A 17,857-nucleotide genomic window follows, 5' to 3' on the forward strand; every position below is an offset into this window, starting at 1 on the left:
AATGGTATTTTGCTGGGGTTGATGAAGTAGCGATGAGGGACTGGGTGGCCACAAAATGGAAGTCACTACTTGGATATATGGCCTCTATGGTTCGACTTATGGGAGGATGGTAAGACTTTCATTTCCTATGCGAGGAGGATTTATGTAAAATACAGGCTCTCCCATGGATCAAGAGTCAGGGATTCCTTTCTCTGCACTCCTGGTATATCAAATTCAATCCACTAAAAAAGATGCAAAAGAACAAGCTTATCTGGGTTAAGCTGCCTAGATTGCCAATTGAATTTTGGACCAAGCAAGTATTTATGGATATCGGGAATGCAATTGGTAAATTTGTTTATGTCAACCCATAGTGTCTGGGTGCATGCGATAAAAAGAGTTGCATGGATATTAATTGAGAAGGATTATTGTGGGGCATATCTAGACTATATTGCACTGAAATGGGAGGACACTAATTTAATACAATGTTTGGACTTCTGGGGTATTCCATTCCACTGCATGTTATGCCATCATACTGGTCATCTTATGGCACAATGTCCTCGAGGCAAGGGTGGTTGATGATATCCTCTTCATCGTCAACATTCTAGCACAAATGACTGGGTCAGGGGTGGACCTGTATTCCACAATCCGGGACGAGGGAAGAATGTTCTACCGAGTGGAGCTCATATTTCGTCAGGTAATCCTAAACACTCCTCACTATTTCATTCTTCTGATTCACCTCCATTGGAAAAGGACGTATCTGTTCCCATATACATTCCCTCATCTCTGCGGATGTTGGAACATTCTTGAACTCCCACTATTGATGACTCATCCCTGATGGAACTGAACCCATTTCTTTCCGTCCTTGTCACTTCTCCACCTGTTTCCGCTCCAGCTCATATGCCTCTATTTGACGTCCCCTCCACATCACATATTACATACACTCAGGCTCAAATCCCATCCACCCATTTGTATCTCCCTGCTATGACCCCTACTCGACCTATTTCTCTGTCTCTAGTGATCTCACCAAATAATTCAGTGGACAGTGACTTAGACTTTCTGCTTCAAAGAAAGACACTCGACCTACATTCACTTACCATTCATAAACCCCCGGGCACATCATCTCCGGTCATCAGCCTATCCTCTGCTAGCAACATCATTGTTAGAAGAAAACAAAATAGGGGTAGCTGACATTTCCGTGGTCGCTCCCGCCATACTACTTTTACCCCTACAGACTCCCCATCCCTTATTGACATCCCTATCACTTCTCCCATATCACCTTGGGCCCTTAGAGCAAAGATGCTCATGTCTCGTCCATCATGAACTTCATCCTATCAATGAACATATGTGGATTGGGGGCTTTACATAAATTCCTCGACCTCAAGGAGCTTTTTCTTATTACATGTCCATATATCATCCTCATATAAGAAACTATGCACCCGACTAGATGATTGATTGACTATTTTAGGCGTATGCTCCCATCCTAGCACATGGTGGCTACAGATGCTATTGGGAGATTGGGGGGATTGGATGCCCTCTAGGACCTCTGATGGGTCAGAATGAAGGCTTTCTCTTGCTCTGTTGGTATCCTTCTGGCGAGACACATTAGGGGCCTCCCGGGAAGGATTCACATACTAAATGTATATGCACCATACATGGATCGGGATATATTTTTGCGCAACATATGTTCTTCTAGTATATTGCACATGTTTTCTCTGATTATGGTGGGTGATCTGAACTGCACTACTAGGCTGGATGAAGTATGGGGTCGGGGCCATTGTCTAGATAGTATGGCTGACATACTAAGAAATTATTTTTGAACATAATTTGGTTGATATATGCCCACCACATATCACGCCTACCCAGGACAATGGTAGGGCTGGTACGGAATATATTGCAAAGCGACTGGACCGTTTTCTAATTCACGAACAAATGGTGGAGAAACTTGACTTTGTTCAATCTAGTATTTTCAGTAACTATATATTGGAAAATCAGCCTATTATTCTTACATGGCGTCATGGGGACATAAGATTTGGTATGCCTTTTAAATTTAATCGGGTCTGGTTGGAAGACCCTGATTTTGAGACTCTGATCAGAGCACAATGGATTCAGGACAAAATTGCTAGTATCTCGCCCATGGTTGATATTTTGCACAGACTGCGTGCCTTGAAGGATGTGGTCAAGGTATGGGAACGTGGGAAGAAGTCTCAACAGAAAAAGGAATTGTATGAGATTGTCGCAGCCATGGAGTCTCTCCAACCTCACATGGTCACACAACTCCCATCTATTAAGGTGCGGAACCAAATTCGTGCACTGGAGCTCAAGAAGAAGGATATCCTACATAAAATGGAAATGACTTGGCGTCTTAAGAGTTGGGCTATATGGATATGGGAGGGTGATAAGAACACTAAGTTTTCTCACTACTATGCAAACCATAGAAGGAAGGTAAACTCTATCTAGGAGATATCAGATGTAGATGGAAACTACTTTCAGTCATAACAGGAGATCACTAATCTTGCGGTTTCACATTTTGAACAAGCCTATAGGTGCAAGGTGCTTGATTGTGGGGAGGAACAAGTTTGGGGGGAAAATACTTACCCTTTGATGTTCGATGAGGAAGCAAATTTGGATTTCTATAAGGTTGTCTCGATTGATGAGATACATTAGGTTCTTAAAACGCTGAAGGGGGACAAAATCCCAGGTCCTGATGGCTGAACTATTGAACTGTTTGTCCATTTTTATGACATATTCCAAGATGATCTTCATGCCATGGTAGAGGAGTCAAGATTACGGGGGTTTATACACCAACAAAATAATTTCTACATACATTTATCTCATCCCTAAGAAGGTACCTGTGAGCACTTTCTCTGATTTCCACCCTATCTCACTATGCAATCTCATTTATAAAATTATCTCAAAGACCATTGCTTCTAGGATGAAGTACATATTATCAAAGTACATTTCCCTGGAACAATATGGTTTTCTATAGAACATACAAATACACAATGATGTGGCTATTGCACAAGAAAGTCTACACTCCATACATGTTAATAAAGTGAATGCAGTGGTTATGAAGGTCGATCTTAAAAAGGCATACGACTACCTAGACCGGGGATATCTCTGGATGGTCCTTCACAAGATTGGGATACAGACCAGTGGTGTGGAATGGATTATGGCTTGTGTTACAAATGTTAGGTACATAGTTGTTGTAAATGGATATCTATCCCGTTATTTTGGGGCGGGTAGGGGACTGAGACAGGGATGCTCACTCTCTCCCCTTTTATTTATTCTTTCCATTGATGGACTAAGTCTACACATCAAAAAAGTTTTCGCGGAAGGAAATTTTGAAGCTTTGCACATAGGTATACAAATTTATATATCACACAACTTTTTTGTTGATGATATTTTGATCATGGCTATGATTTACATATTTAAATGGCTCACATTATTTCAAATATTTAACAAATTTGGTTGAGCCACATGCCTCGTTATGAATGTTGTTAATTCTACAATTTTATATGGCACATGTAATATAAGTGACATTGCATATATCTAGAGAATATTTGGGGTGGGTGCAGATCCTCTGGATGTGGGCATGAAATATCTGGGATATCACATAAAGCCTTGTAAATACCTGAACATCGACTGGATGTGGTTGGTTGATCGTTTTCACAAGAAAATATGGGGGTGGGAATTCAGGTGCCTCTCTTTTGGGGGACACATTACTCACACTCAGTCAGTGCTCAATTTGATTCCGCCATCAACCTCACCAGGCCTTGTCCTTTGATCAGCTTTGTAGGCTTGATCTCCAGATCGTATTCTAATATTGCTGCAATCCATTTTCCCCACCTTCCTTCCGGATCGGTTTGTACCAACACATCCTTAACTGTTGTATTAGGAATGTATGTTATGATGTGAGAGTGCAAAATATACACTCGGAAATCCTTCAAAGCTTTGACAAGAGGAAGAGCTTACTTCTCAATTATATTGTACCTCAAATTTGCATCTCTAATAGTTCTGCTGAAGAATGCAATGGGCTTTTCTAGCTGATCTCTCTTTTGCATTAAAACAGCTGCCATGGTTTGGTCAGATGCAAAGGAGAATAAAATGAAATATTGTGTATAATCGAGACTAATCAAAACCGAGGCTATAGATAAAGCATACTTTACCAAATTAAATGATTTCATAGCATCCTCCGTCCATTTTACCATGCTGTCCTTCTTTAACATATTAGTAATTTCTCTCAAGTGCTCAGCTAGATTGGGTACAAATCTTCGTAGGAAATTCATCTTACCGTTAAATGCTTGTATCTCCTTCTTATTCCAGGGAAAATATATCTGTTTAATTGCTTCTACCCTTTAAGGATCAATGCGGATGCCTTCCTTTGAGATAATATGGCCAAGCAGCTTCCCCTCATCTATAGCAAAAAGGCTTTTCTTCAGATTGAGCGATATCTGAAATTTCCTACATCACTGAAACACAATCCTCAAATGGTGAATATGCTCATCATTTGAATTTGAAAACACTGTTAAATCATATAAATACACAACCAAAAATACATCCTTTTCATTGGCAAAAGTGATGTCCATTGCACGTTGAAATGTGGCTCAAGCATTTTTCAAACCAAATGGCATTTTAGCATAATGAAATGTTCCCAAGGGGTGGTGAATGCAGTCTTATCTCTATCATATTCATGCACTAAAATTTGATTATACCTGGAATATCCATCAAGTAGTTACATGTAGGATGCTCCAACCACTCTCTAGAGGATATGATCCATCTTCGACAGCGGGTAATTGTCCTTCAATGACACTTTATTCAGATTCCGGAAATCGACACACAATCTGATCTCTCTGGTCTTCTTTCTCATAGGAACAAGATTAGAAATCCAATCAGAAAATCTTATTGGGACAATTATACCAGCCTTACATAATCTGTTTACCTCTTCTTCAATGGACGGTGGTGACTTGGGATTGATTCTTCTCAGCTTCTGCGGGAATGGCTTTTGATTTGGCTTGATGGGAATAGTGTGTTGAATTATGTCTTTGTTATATACCTTTAGATCTAAATAATCCCAAGCAAACACATCATAAAATTCAGATAAAAATCTAACATATTTAGACTTTACCTCAGGAGACAATGTCTTTGACAATTTCACAGACTTGGGCTTCTTGGCTGTTCCAAGATTCACATCCTCGACACCTTTGTCTGTTGGCACCAAGCTTGGCTTCCTAGCCACATCATCTTGATCAAAAAGTTCTTCTAACGGTATGAGACCTTTAGGAATGACATTGTCTTTCAGCTGCAATATTTCCATCTGATTCACCTCAATTTCCGGTTCATTATCATCATAATCACAATCTATGGAAGAATCCTTGTAGTTTCCTTCATTCTACAAAAAATTATTGATCTCCTTATCATCCCAAAACACCTGCCAATACCTTATATTGTTGGGAATAGTTGGGCAGTGCTTGACATGGATCTCAAATTTGTTGTTGGAATTCATCGGGATCTTCAAATTACTTGTAGCAATAGCAAGTGAATATGCAATTACATTTTATGCACGAGGTATGCATGTCAAGGTATAATATGGAAACATCCTTAAGATATCTAAAACTACATTATGGTAGGTCCTCATTCGAGGATGTTTGGCTTGATATTCACCCTTAACTTGCTTGATGACCAGCTCCGAATCTCCATAGACTAATATCCTTTTTGCATTCAACTTTTTAAGGATTTTCAAACCTACAATCAGTGCTTCATATTTGACTTCATTGTTAGAACAGTTAAAGGCCAATTTATATGAACAAATTCTAACATTACTAGGGACTTTATTTGGCTGGAAAACAGGGTTGCGAATCCAAGTCCCTTTGTCGACACCATCTTTACCCATGGATCCGTCAAAATCCATGTTCCATAGGCCTTCTTCTTCTTCTAAGTGCTGAAATTCTGTTTCATCCTCTTTCTTACTTTGACTGATCTCTTCAATTTGCTGTGTTCATAACCTTTTTGTTGTTGACGAAATGTGGACTACTCAGAGGTACTTGTAATTTTTTGTCTTTCTTGATCAAGGACCGATCTGAAATTTTTGAAATCTCTGGCAGATCTTCTACTTCAACTAATTGACTATCAATATCATTCAAACCACTATCGGAATATAATACAAATGACTCTAAATCTGTATGTACAACATTAATTGGATGATTAAGTGGTTTCTCCTTGCTTGTGATCGTGTACTTCATTTTCTTCTCCCTATACAATTTTCTCAATTGACCAAACACGGGAATGGTAGCATAGGAGAAATCTAGTTGTAAAGTTCCTTTCAGCTTTGCACCCCACGATCTGGACAAAAGCATACCAAACCGTGGCGGAATGTCTCAACCACATCCATGAGAACATTCTTTGCCCGAATTTGGTCTAAAGACACCACCAAGTGTTTGATAAGACCAATACAACGGACTCTACCAGAATCAAAAGAATACAGGTCATGATACTTTCGAGTAATGTCAAGGCCCAGTTTCTCCATAATGTCTTTTGGCATCAAATTATGGGAAGATCTGGAATCAGAAATGGCATTGTGGAGGACATACTCGTGCAATCTAAGGCTTATATAGAATGGAGGAACTTCACTATCCTCAAACTGACCTTCTAAAGCAGGGCCAAAGATGAGCTGAGGGTGATCATCTTCTACATTGACCATATTAGATAAAGGATCTATGTTCAAAATTTTGGACACTTGGTGTTTATAACTGCTATTCTTCATCAATTCAGTCAAAGGAATTGAAAATTTTAATTTAGCAATCTCATTTCTAAACTAAAATCTGAAACTTTATCTACCTCTTTGACTGGAGGGTCCTTCTTTTCGACCTTTTCCTTTGCCACACTTTGCTGATTGGTCTTCTCATTTGTAGATGATACTTTGTTGGAAGTTGGATCAGTAGGCTCCTTCCCTTTCTTCTAAATGTTCGAGGAGTCATTCTTAGGTTGAGCTTCCTTTCTCTTTTGAACCAAGCTGACTGGTACATCTCTGCTTCTCAATGAATATTGTTTCTACTGTGATGTCAATGCATTCATATATCCATGCTGAAAATCATCTGACTCATCCTCCAAAATTGCTTCATTTTCCAATATATAATCTTCATCCTTTTGCACATTAGGGATCTCTGAATATTCTTCATCTTCCGTGAGATAGATAGGTAAACCATCAGTAGTAAAGAAATGATTTGCCTCCACTATCAGATCATTGTCATCTCATCTTCACTCTCCATTCCATGTACATAGTTTTGCTGCAAAGGACTTTTGAATTGCTGTTGTGATGACTGATCTTGTGCCTCCTGTTCCCTTTGTTTAATCCTGAACTGAGGTTGTTGCTGTCCTCTAAAGTTTGGATTTCTAATTGTGGTTTCAGGCTTGTTTGCGATTGTTAACCGATAGAACATCTTCTCAATTTTCCAGAGTATATGATCTGCCTTAACATCTAAGGAAGATGATTCTTCCTTTATAGTCGCCTTATTTTTAGTTTTCATCCTTGCTCTTTTGGCCAGCAGATTTGACTCTACACTCATTGAATTCTTCTGCACATCCTGAAGTGTTGTAGGATCTCCTTATATCAATTGATATGCCCTATCGGCATCGAAGCTCTCGAGAAATTTGATCAATGCTAACCCCATCGGTGGCCTAATGTCAGCTGGAATAGCATTGTAAACTGTATTGAACCTTACGCAGTAATCTTGTACACTTTCACCTACATTCGTTTTTATGTTTTCATACTCAGATAGAATTTGGAGAGGATTTTTCTTTACCTCCCATCGGTCCAGGAATTGTCTATGAAGAACTGGCAAAGTATTGATAGATCCCACTGGTAATTCTCTAAACCACTTTTCGACCTCGCCTCCAAAACTATGCACAAATAACCTTAGGGACACATTTTCGACATCTACCTCATGAAGATCAAAGAAGTCATTCATCCTATCAACATGTTGCTACACTGTGATACTTTGAGTGGCATCGAATAGAGTTATTTTACTTTGGTAATCAGAGGGCATATCATCCAAATTCTGAGGTAGAATGAGAGGTGCATATCTGGCAGCCATGAATCGAGGCGGATTTGAAATTGGTCTTGGAGAAAGAGGAGGATTTATGACAACAAGAGCTGTTGATGTAGCAGTAGCAATGGGAATTTGAGGGGTAATGATAAGCTGATGAGGGAGGGAAGGTATAAACGGAGATGTTGAATGACTTACTGGAATATGGGGAATTGAGGATGAGGTAAAAGATGTTGAAGATGAATCAGAGAGCTCAGGAATTTGATCAATGGTCATGGATGACTGAGGAGAGTTCTGAATATTTCGGTTACTTATCAATTTGGTTCGTTGGATTTCAAGCTCTCTGGTGAATTCAGGGTCTGCAACTATATCGAGTAATTCACTATCATATGTGGTTCTAAATAGGGAGAGACCAAAGTATTCATCAAAAGGAAGATCTTCAAGGAACAACCACTCTACTGGGCTTGAATGAGATCTGAAAACTGGTCTAGGACTTGATACACTTTCTTGTCTGAGTATCTGAGGGATAAGATTAGGATTTTCAAATACGGGAGGAGGATCGGGATCAGGATTGGACCGGGTGTATCGTCTTGAAGCAAGTGTGTTCAAAGTTCTCAAGAGTTTGATATTGCTTTACAACTTTCCACTTTTCAGCCTACTGGATTCTAAACTCTATCATCCAAAAGTTCAGAACTTCTCAATTGTAATGGGGTGATTTCTCTAGGGGTTGGTTTTTCTTAGTATTCTTGTATTTTTACATCTCCACTTTCATTTTTTGCAAGGATGTAATTGTATTGATGAAAATAATGAAGATTGGTGGCATGTTCAACTTATCAATCTTGGCCTCCTTCATAGGACTCTGAGTTTCCTTGGGCTTGGCCATCCCAGGAACCTTAGATCACTTTTGTATAATTTATTTTTCTTCTTTTCGCTTCTTATTCACAAGCATCTCTCGTTCTTGTTTTTTCCTATTTCTGCGTTTAGTATTGATTATTTCTTGTTGTAGGATTAGGTTAAACCATTGAAGTGAGTTATTTTGCAGGATAAAAATCATGATTTCATCCTTGGAAGAGCTTTGGAAGGTCATAGTAATCATTTAGCTACTTGGATTAGTTTTCTTATTCCCAAATCTAAATTTTTAGATGTCCCTTGTGGAAAATTGTAGTAATTTTATGTTATTTTTTAGAACATTCTAATGAGCTTCAATTGATTTTATTCCACTTCCATTAGATCATAAAAACATTCATGTTAATAAAAAAAATTACTACATTTCATTTTCACTTGATTAGGTTAGGAATTTGATAGATTAACTAGTTCACTAGTTCTTGAATTTCTAGATTTTATACTAGTAATTTTATGCTATTTTTTGGCATGTGTTAACGGAGGTATTTTTGAGTGATTACACTTGGAGGGGATATATAATACATCCTATTGAATAAAAAAAAAGTATCCCATCCAATTTGGGTTTTATCTACTTTGTCATTCGGTGAGTTATATCTTCCAATATAAAATCTGTAACTTCATGTAGGAGCGCCTATAAGTTCCTAAAGCACTCTTCTAGTGCATATATACTTGCCTAGATTTGGTCAAAAAGAATGTTTTTGTCCCTTAGGGTTGAACCATAACCTCTAGGCTCTAAATCAATCGTTTAGGAAGAATAAAACAATTAGGACATGTCTTTTTACAATGTAGATTGGGCATATTTATTTGAATTCATGCTCTTAGGATTTCAATTACAATTTGTTGTTATTACTTAAGAGTAATTTATTTTCAAAGTAACATTTCCATTTATGAAATTAGTTTAGGATTTGATTTCATTACATTCACTCCATTACATCATGGAATCGAAGGAAGAATACATTATATATTGCACATATAGTGTCGATACCTCTTAAGTTTGTACAAACCCTGGGTTGATAATTAAAGTTGGTAGCGTTGGGAGTTGTAGCATTCTTGTTGCGATACTAAGGCTCATCACCCTACCATCCAATAAACAACCCATATGGAATTTATCTAATTGGCCTTGGCAAAGAATCCACTATCATCAAAATTTTGAGAAATTTGTTTATGTAAGCATCCAAAGGCATCAATTTGGTTCGAGGAGGGCACGCCAAGGTTTAGGGAATTCACATTTTAAAAAGATAAGCATAGCCTCCCTACTTGCATAAAGAAAATTGTGATGTTTATGGTAGAAGATGGAGGAAGAAAACTGAAGTTTTAAATAGAGAGAATTTTTCTCACTACAAGAGAAACAACAACAAACGAGGTGTTAACCTTCTGTCTAGCTGACCCACAAGAATATTTTCTAGTACCAATGCCATATTACCTAGGTTTTGATAGAGATTTAAAATTGTGTACAAATGTGGAGATAATTCTCGTCGAGTGTAGCATTTCTAGAAATTTTCGGATAAAAATACTCGCCCTTAAAGCAACCTATATAATCCAAAAAAGGCATGGTGAAGTTTTATATTCTACCCTTCTACCATGGGTGACCATATTGATTGGACTATCTTTTATGAATATATTGAAGAATACTTTTGGATGTGATAAAATACCCCTAATGATGCCAAGGTAATGTCATGGTGGGTCTATCAAATCACAACAATGGGAATCACAACTGTGAAATTTGAGTACCTGGAAGAAGTCTTTACAACGTCCCCCCAGATAATGAAAATATACAAAGATAAGCCACTAGATTGCTACCAGGCATACAAAAAAAATGAAATATCTCAAGATCCATTATAGGATATCTCTATCCTTGGACACTCATTCATCATGGTTATGGGAACCACTTAAACCCTTTTGCAGTGAAGTCCATTTTCTATCCCACACACTGTCTACATCATAGTTGATCACAAGCATTAAAGGGTATCTCTATCCTTATACTTTCGTTCATCATGGTTATGGATCAACCACATAAAACCCTTGGCATCGTAGTCCATTTCCTAGGCCACACAGTGTCAAAATCACAATTGGCCAAAAGCATTATGGGGTATCTCTATCCTCAAACTTCCATTCATGATAGTTATGGGTCAACCACACAAAACCCTAGTCTTCAATAGCACTTGGTTAATGGTCAACCACATAAAACCCTTCTCTTCATTGGCTCATGTTCAACAAAAGTTTATTAGGAGGGAGTTTCACACAATGGGGACCATTACTTCCTAAGGGGGGATGATTGATTTGAATGGCATATATCCATGGTATTTACCCATGGGATACAACCGTGGTATATTTCCATGTAATTTATCCGAATAAGGCTATAACGACGAGCCTCGATTTGTAAAAGGGGAAGATTACTCCAGTAAAAATGTAGTTTTAACTTTTTCTCACTATTTTAATAAAGAATGTATTCATGTTTAATCTTTATCTCTGGCTCTTCAGTTTCTCAAAGCTTGGTCCCCCAATATTTGGTACAGTTATAGAGGATATGATTTTGTAGAAGAGGTATGGAATAATATGATAGGGGAAACATGACCTTTGGAAGATTGGATTGAAGGGATAGCTTCAAAGAAGGGCGAAATGGTACTCTAAGGAGAACGTAGAGGAAAATTTTCCTCACCTCATTTAGTAAAATATTATGGACCAAAAGACCCCTAAAATAGGGAGGTGTGATTTGGATTGAATCATAATAATATTTTTCATCCATCATAATACTTACAAGATAGAGAAATTAGAGAAATAATCTTATAGGAGGATTTTTGGTGATGGGGTCCAATTGGAGAATTGGGGTCAAAATCCTTCTAGGGCCAATATGGGAATTTAAATGATGTTTTTTTGGGGGGTAACATCTTTTTTGCCTACACCTCACACCCGCTAGTGTTATTTACATTCGAATACATTTCTAACGATGCAAGAATCATGCCAATCAAAGTTTCGATGCTAAATTTGTGCGTTTTGGAAGTTGACCTATCAAAATTGGCTACCATAATTCGAGAAAATCTCATGTCATCCCCATTATTCATAGAAAATGGGTTAGTCATGTGGGCACTATGAACAAGGCTCTAAAAGGGTAAAGTTTCAGCTCATATTTATGGTGGAATGGGTTAAAATTAACAACTAGTTGGCTATCGAGTTGTCTTATAATTGGGCGACTAGGAGGAAAAGGTTTTCATTCTTTTCGAGTGAATTTTGTTCCATAATTGAGGATAATAGTTGAGAGTGGTTAGAGAGAGAGAAAAAAACAAAGATGGTTTGTGTTTTGTAGTGGCCTACAGGTCACAATTCTCACCTCTATGTATTTGCACCATTTCCACTTAGAGAGAGAGAGAGCAGAGAAACTATGCATTCCAGTTGATTTTTCTCCTAAAAGGGTTTCCCAAAACATATATTGGTGTTATTATAATTTCTGAGTGATTGTATTTCACTTGTTATCCATTTTCTACATTTTATGTATTGCATGCATAAAACATAAACAATGACTTAATAAATCCAAACATAGAAGGAAAATTATCCCTTATAGTATATATTTCATATTTCAATATATTTGTATCAGATTTGTTGTGACGAACTATCCATTGGAATATCCACGATAATTGATGGATTGGTTTTCCATTTTTTTCTTATTTTTCTCATTTTAATCACTGACGGACCTGTCCTTGTTTAATGGTGGTGAACCAAACATACTGTTAGCACCTAAATTTGCCTTAGGCTGAAGGAAGGCAAAATTCAGGTTAACCACAAACCATGCTCAGTCTGGTAGCTAGCCCTACCAGAACAGGAGAGGGCTCTCTCCGGGTCACACTCAGGAGAATAAACAATAGGGTCTGAGATGACTCAAAAATGAATACTGATTTTAGGCTAGGTAAATAAATATGACAGAGGTATTTTGAAAAATGACTGAGTTTTCTGGGATGTGTGGGGGCCAAGGAACAACATGAGCAGAGAATTTAACTCAAAGACGCAGATTATTTCGTGAGGCAAGACAAGCGAAAAGTCTAGTAATTAGATTCAAAATAATATGGAGTGGAGAGATTGTTTGAGAGTGTGAAAAGGGCATAAATACATGAATCCTTTTCAACAGAAGAAAACATAGAACGTGAAAACTATCCCAAGGCAGAGCAGTACACTGAATTCTACCTTTTTACTTAGAAATATTTCACTGGAAATGAATATGAATGAAAATATGAAACATAACGAAATACATATGAAACATAAAGAAGATACATTTGCTAAACTCACGCCACAAGAATCTCATCAACCAGAGCTGCAATCTTTCATTAACTCTCTGTCAAAATGTACAGTGAGTGATTGGGTGTCTCTCCCACAGTTTCCCAGAAATTCCAACCTTTTGCAAATAGTGTTGCATACAATAAATAGACTAGGCCATTGGGAAATAGAACGACCCATAGTTGGTGAGTTTTTCAAATGATTACAAACTGGAAATGGAAAGCCAACCATTAGTTACAGATGCAGTGTTACAGAAATGACAAATGGCTTGGGTGATTGCTCGCCTTCCTTTGCCACTTGGATAGGAGCCCACCTTTAGTGAAAATACTTTTTAAACATTGCCTTAGTTTCCGATAAAATTATAGCGTAAATGAGCTGGCCCACTTGGAGAAAGTCGCGAATCGAAATGTCGCGGAGCGGAAGTGATTTTGGCCTTTGGGTCCCTGTGCGTCGCGCTCTCTGTGTGCGTTGCACCTTTTTCCAGGTGACGTTTGGAGGCCTTTCTGGTGTCAACATTAGGCATAGGATAGATCGTTGGAAAGGTATTTGAGTCTACTTTCCAAATCAACTAGAATTTTTCAATTTGGAGTTCATTTTCCCTATCAAAAATAAAATCTCTCAAGATTGGTCAAAATGTGCCAAATGAGGCTGCCTAAAGGCAGGGTGCCGTTGCAGTCAACTTTTAAATGCCTTCCTCAACTCCAAATTGAGCTCATGATAGCTCTTTGGAAAGATATTTATGTCTAGTTATCATTTGACTCATCAATCAAGTCATTTGGCCAACCAAGCTAGGAGAAAAATTGATTTTCCCAAGATCACTTTAGAGGTGCATCAATTCTCCCGAGGCGATTGTATTTTTGAGATTTCTCTAGAGCCATGACACCTCTGTAAAAAGTGAAGGATGTTTTCTTCCTTGGCATGTCATGGACAAAACCCTCTCTCAGTTTTCCAAAATTCATATTTTCTTGCTCAGAAACATCATTGGAGTAAAACCTATCCCGATGTGTGGAACAAGAGATTTGTCGAAATGAAGAGAAATGAAGGGGATAAGTGGCTTCTAAATTCTTGGGAAAATTCTTGGAAGTAGGAAGGGATGTTAAGAAGTAGGGGAAAGTGGAATTTCAAATATTGAGTGAGGGGAAGGGGTCCAAAAAGGCAAAACACAGGTCCAACCTAGAAAATTGCCAGGTTGTAGCAAGAAACTAGGGTTTGTGCGAAAATGAGGAATTTGGGGGATCTCATGGGAAGTGTTTGATAAGGTAATTTAAGGATAGGGGAAGGTGTATGAACATCAGGATACAAGTTTTTCTAATGATTTGACCATCCAAGAGAAATTGCCTTCAAAACCCTAGGAGAGGGAAATGACCTTACCTAGGCGCAACTGAAGCATGAACAAGGTGTAAAATGACCCAGTGGAACTTGACATGATAATGAAAACCCTCTGAATGATGGTACACTCAGCTGAACAGTGACATGGACCGACATTTGGACAACTTTGACAGGAATAAAAGCAAACCCTAGATCTAATGCCTAGTGACCAAATTTTGCTTGAAGACTTATTGAAATGACAAAATTTGACCTTGACACTCTGAGACCACTTTGTAAGAGCATATTTGATCACTGGAGGAAGGCTGCAAAGACTGACACTAACATTGGCTCCAATGGGGATGGTAGCTCCAGCTCCTTGGAGGTGCCAAGAACTGCAGATCTTTGGGTGAGTAGACAGTGCCTTCGTCCATTGGGCAATGGAGTCAAAACTCAAGCTAAAATGCATGACTGAAAACCGACACAAACTAACTTAACAACAAGACTGAAAACTGACTCACAAATGACTCATGACTCAACTAAAAACTGACTTGACAAATGACTCATGACTGACTTAACTAAAACAAGTATTCACAAAGATTTTTGAAAAAGGCAGCAGTCCATCAAGATTTCAAATCATGATGACAACCACCCACATACTGATGAAATATACACAATCATGTATAATGAGCTTTCCAATGTAACCAATCAAGCAGATGCCTCCTTGATTGATTCTCCTGATCAGATCTTCTGGTCAACAACAGATACTGGTCACTGGGCATCCAAAAACATAATTGACCATGATCTCCTTCATCATCGAATACTGCAATAAACACCTTCACTGCTGACTGCAACAAATTTGCCAATGGATCATGAAAAACATGAAGACTTTCCTCCTGCTGAAAGAGCAAGGTGTCTTTCTCCTTTGATTCTGATCTTTCTTCACACTGTACTTCAATAAGAGTATGTTCCTGGTCCTCAAAAAATTCTGAACAATTGGATGAGCAGATTTCCTCTTCAAAGAACACTTCAAAACATGAGACATATGAGGAAGAATCTGAAAGAGAATCCCGAATGATCTGATCTTCTGAAGTATGAATATATGGTAGGTCATCTTCATATGATATGACAGCCAGATTCTCATTACATTCATCAATCATGAGAAAAGAAACTTCAGATGTTTCGTGAAACTCAAGCATGACATTTCTATCATCTACCAACGATTCATCCAGAGAAACTTTTTCAATTACTTGAACAAAGCTCTCACCTTGTTGTTCATGAGCGGACTGGATTACCTCTTTATGAAGATTGTGCTCTGATGACATGATAACATTTGAATTCATAACTCTGTTTTCTTCATTCCAGGTGATTTTAATAGCAGAATTCTCTTTCATGGGAATTAGTACAAGGTTTTCTTGGTCATCACAATCTAAATTTGAAACTTGACTTTCCTGCATGCTGTCTTCTTCTATGGACAAATTTGAAACGACACTTTTTCTTTCATCATTTTCAGCCATATAGACCTCTTCAACCTGCTGATCCATGAAGTAGCTTACAGGATTGTCATCCTTTTCAGAAGAGGAAGAAGTTCTGCCCTCACCTTCTTGACCATGTGCACACTGTAGATCTGTGTTAACTTGAGCTGTAACATGACCGTGCAAGAGTTGATCTCTCTCGTCTTCTGATAGAGGAGTTAAAACTTTTTGTTTTCTCTTGCTCAAGTAGCGATTGTCTTCATTAATTTCCAGTGAAGGAGTGTACAGAGTTTCCTCATACTGCTGATCCATTTCATGTAATTCTTGTTGACTGTCAAGATGCAAAATTCCTTCATCTTCCACCGTACTAAAATCTTGATTCTGCTGCAAATTTTCATGATCATCTTCATGCTGCTGAAGTGGTTTTTCATGCAATGCTTCCATGATTTCTCCGTCCATTAAGTCATCACGCCTGTAGAAATTCTCAAGATCTTCAATAAAACTATGAACATGGCTACAACAGTCCTGAACTAAAGCTAGGGATGGATATGATTCTTTATACCTTTCAAAGAATATTGCATGAAAATCCTTTAAACAATAAATAGAAGCAGGAGGCAAACTTTCGTACCAAGATCGGGCTTCATCTTCCAAAGCAACCATAAACATTTTCATCAAACAGTCTTTAGGAAAATTGATCTTTAGTTTATGCATGTGAATGTGAAATTTCACCAGATGAAGAGCAATGTCATTACCTTCCACATTTCTGAACATAGGCAAATTCTGAAGCCAATCCACCTTGGCATTTTATTCGGAAAACCTGGGATGTGATCTCGGCTCATGGGAGCGTATCTTCTTGCAGTCCATTCCATATTGAAAATCTCAAAGCTACTGATCTCTCTGTAGTGGAGTCACCATGAAGGATTGATTGCTAGATTCTTCAGTGAATGGAGTCGCTAGGTGAATGATTTCAACCTTCTTATGTCTGATCGTTGTTCGCCATCAACAATCAGCTCTGAACTTGAGATATGTACTGGGGCAAGACAATCTACAAGCAAACCATTTTCGTCCCCAGTATGGTTGACAGTCACCCAAGCCATTTGTCATTTATGTAACACTGCATCTGTAACTAATGGTTGGCTTTCCATTTCCAGTTTGTAATCATTTGAAAAACTCCCCAACTGTGGGTCGTTCTATTTCCCAATGGCATAGTCTATTTATTGTATGCAACACTATTTGCAAAGGGTTGGAATTTCTGGGAAACTGTGGGAGAGACACCCAGTCACTCACTGTACATTTTGACAGAGAATTAATGAAAGATTGCAGCTCTGGTTCATGAGATTCCTGTGGCGTGAGTTTAGCAAATGTATCTTCTTTATGTTTCATATGTATTTCGTTATGTTTCATATTTTCATTCATATTCATTTCCAGTGAAAGCTTTCTAAGTAAAAAGGTAGAATTCAGTGTACTGCTCTGCCTTGGGATAGTTTTCACATTCTATGTTTTCTTCTGTTGAAAAGGATTCATGTATTTATGCCCTTTTCACACTCTCAAACAATCTCTCCACTCCATATTATTTCGAATCTAATTGCTAGACTTTCCGCCTGTCTTGCCTCTCGAAATAATCTGCGTCTTTGAGTTAAATTCTCTGCTCATGCTGTTCCTTGGCCCCCACACATCCTAGAAAACTCAGTCATTTTTCAAAATACCTCTGTCATATTTATTTACCTAGCCTAAACTCAATATTCATTTTTGAGTCATCTCAGACCCTATTGTTTATTTTCCTGAGAGTGACCCAGAGAGAGCCCTCTCCTGTTCTGGTAGGGCTAGCTACCAGACTGAGCGTGGTTTTTGGTTACCCTGAATTTTGCCTTCCTTCAGCCTAAGGCA

This window comes from Pinus tabuliformis, chromosome 1_1 (genome assembly GCF_031772625.1).
Source record: "Pinus tabuliformis cultivar Carrire ecotype Pingquan chromosome 1_1, CPIR1, whole genome shotgun sequence".
Taxonomy (NCBI): domain Eukaryota; kingdom Viridiplantae; phylum Streptophyta; class Pinopsida; order Pinales; family Pinaceae; genus Pinus; species Pinus tabuliformis.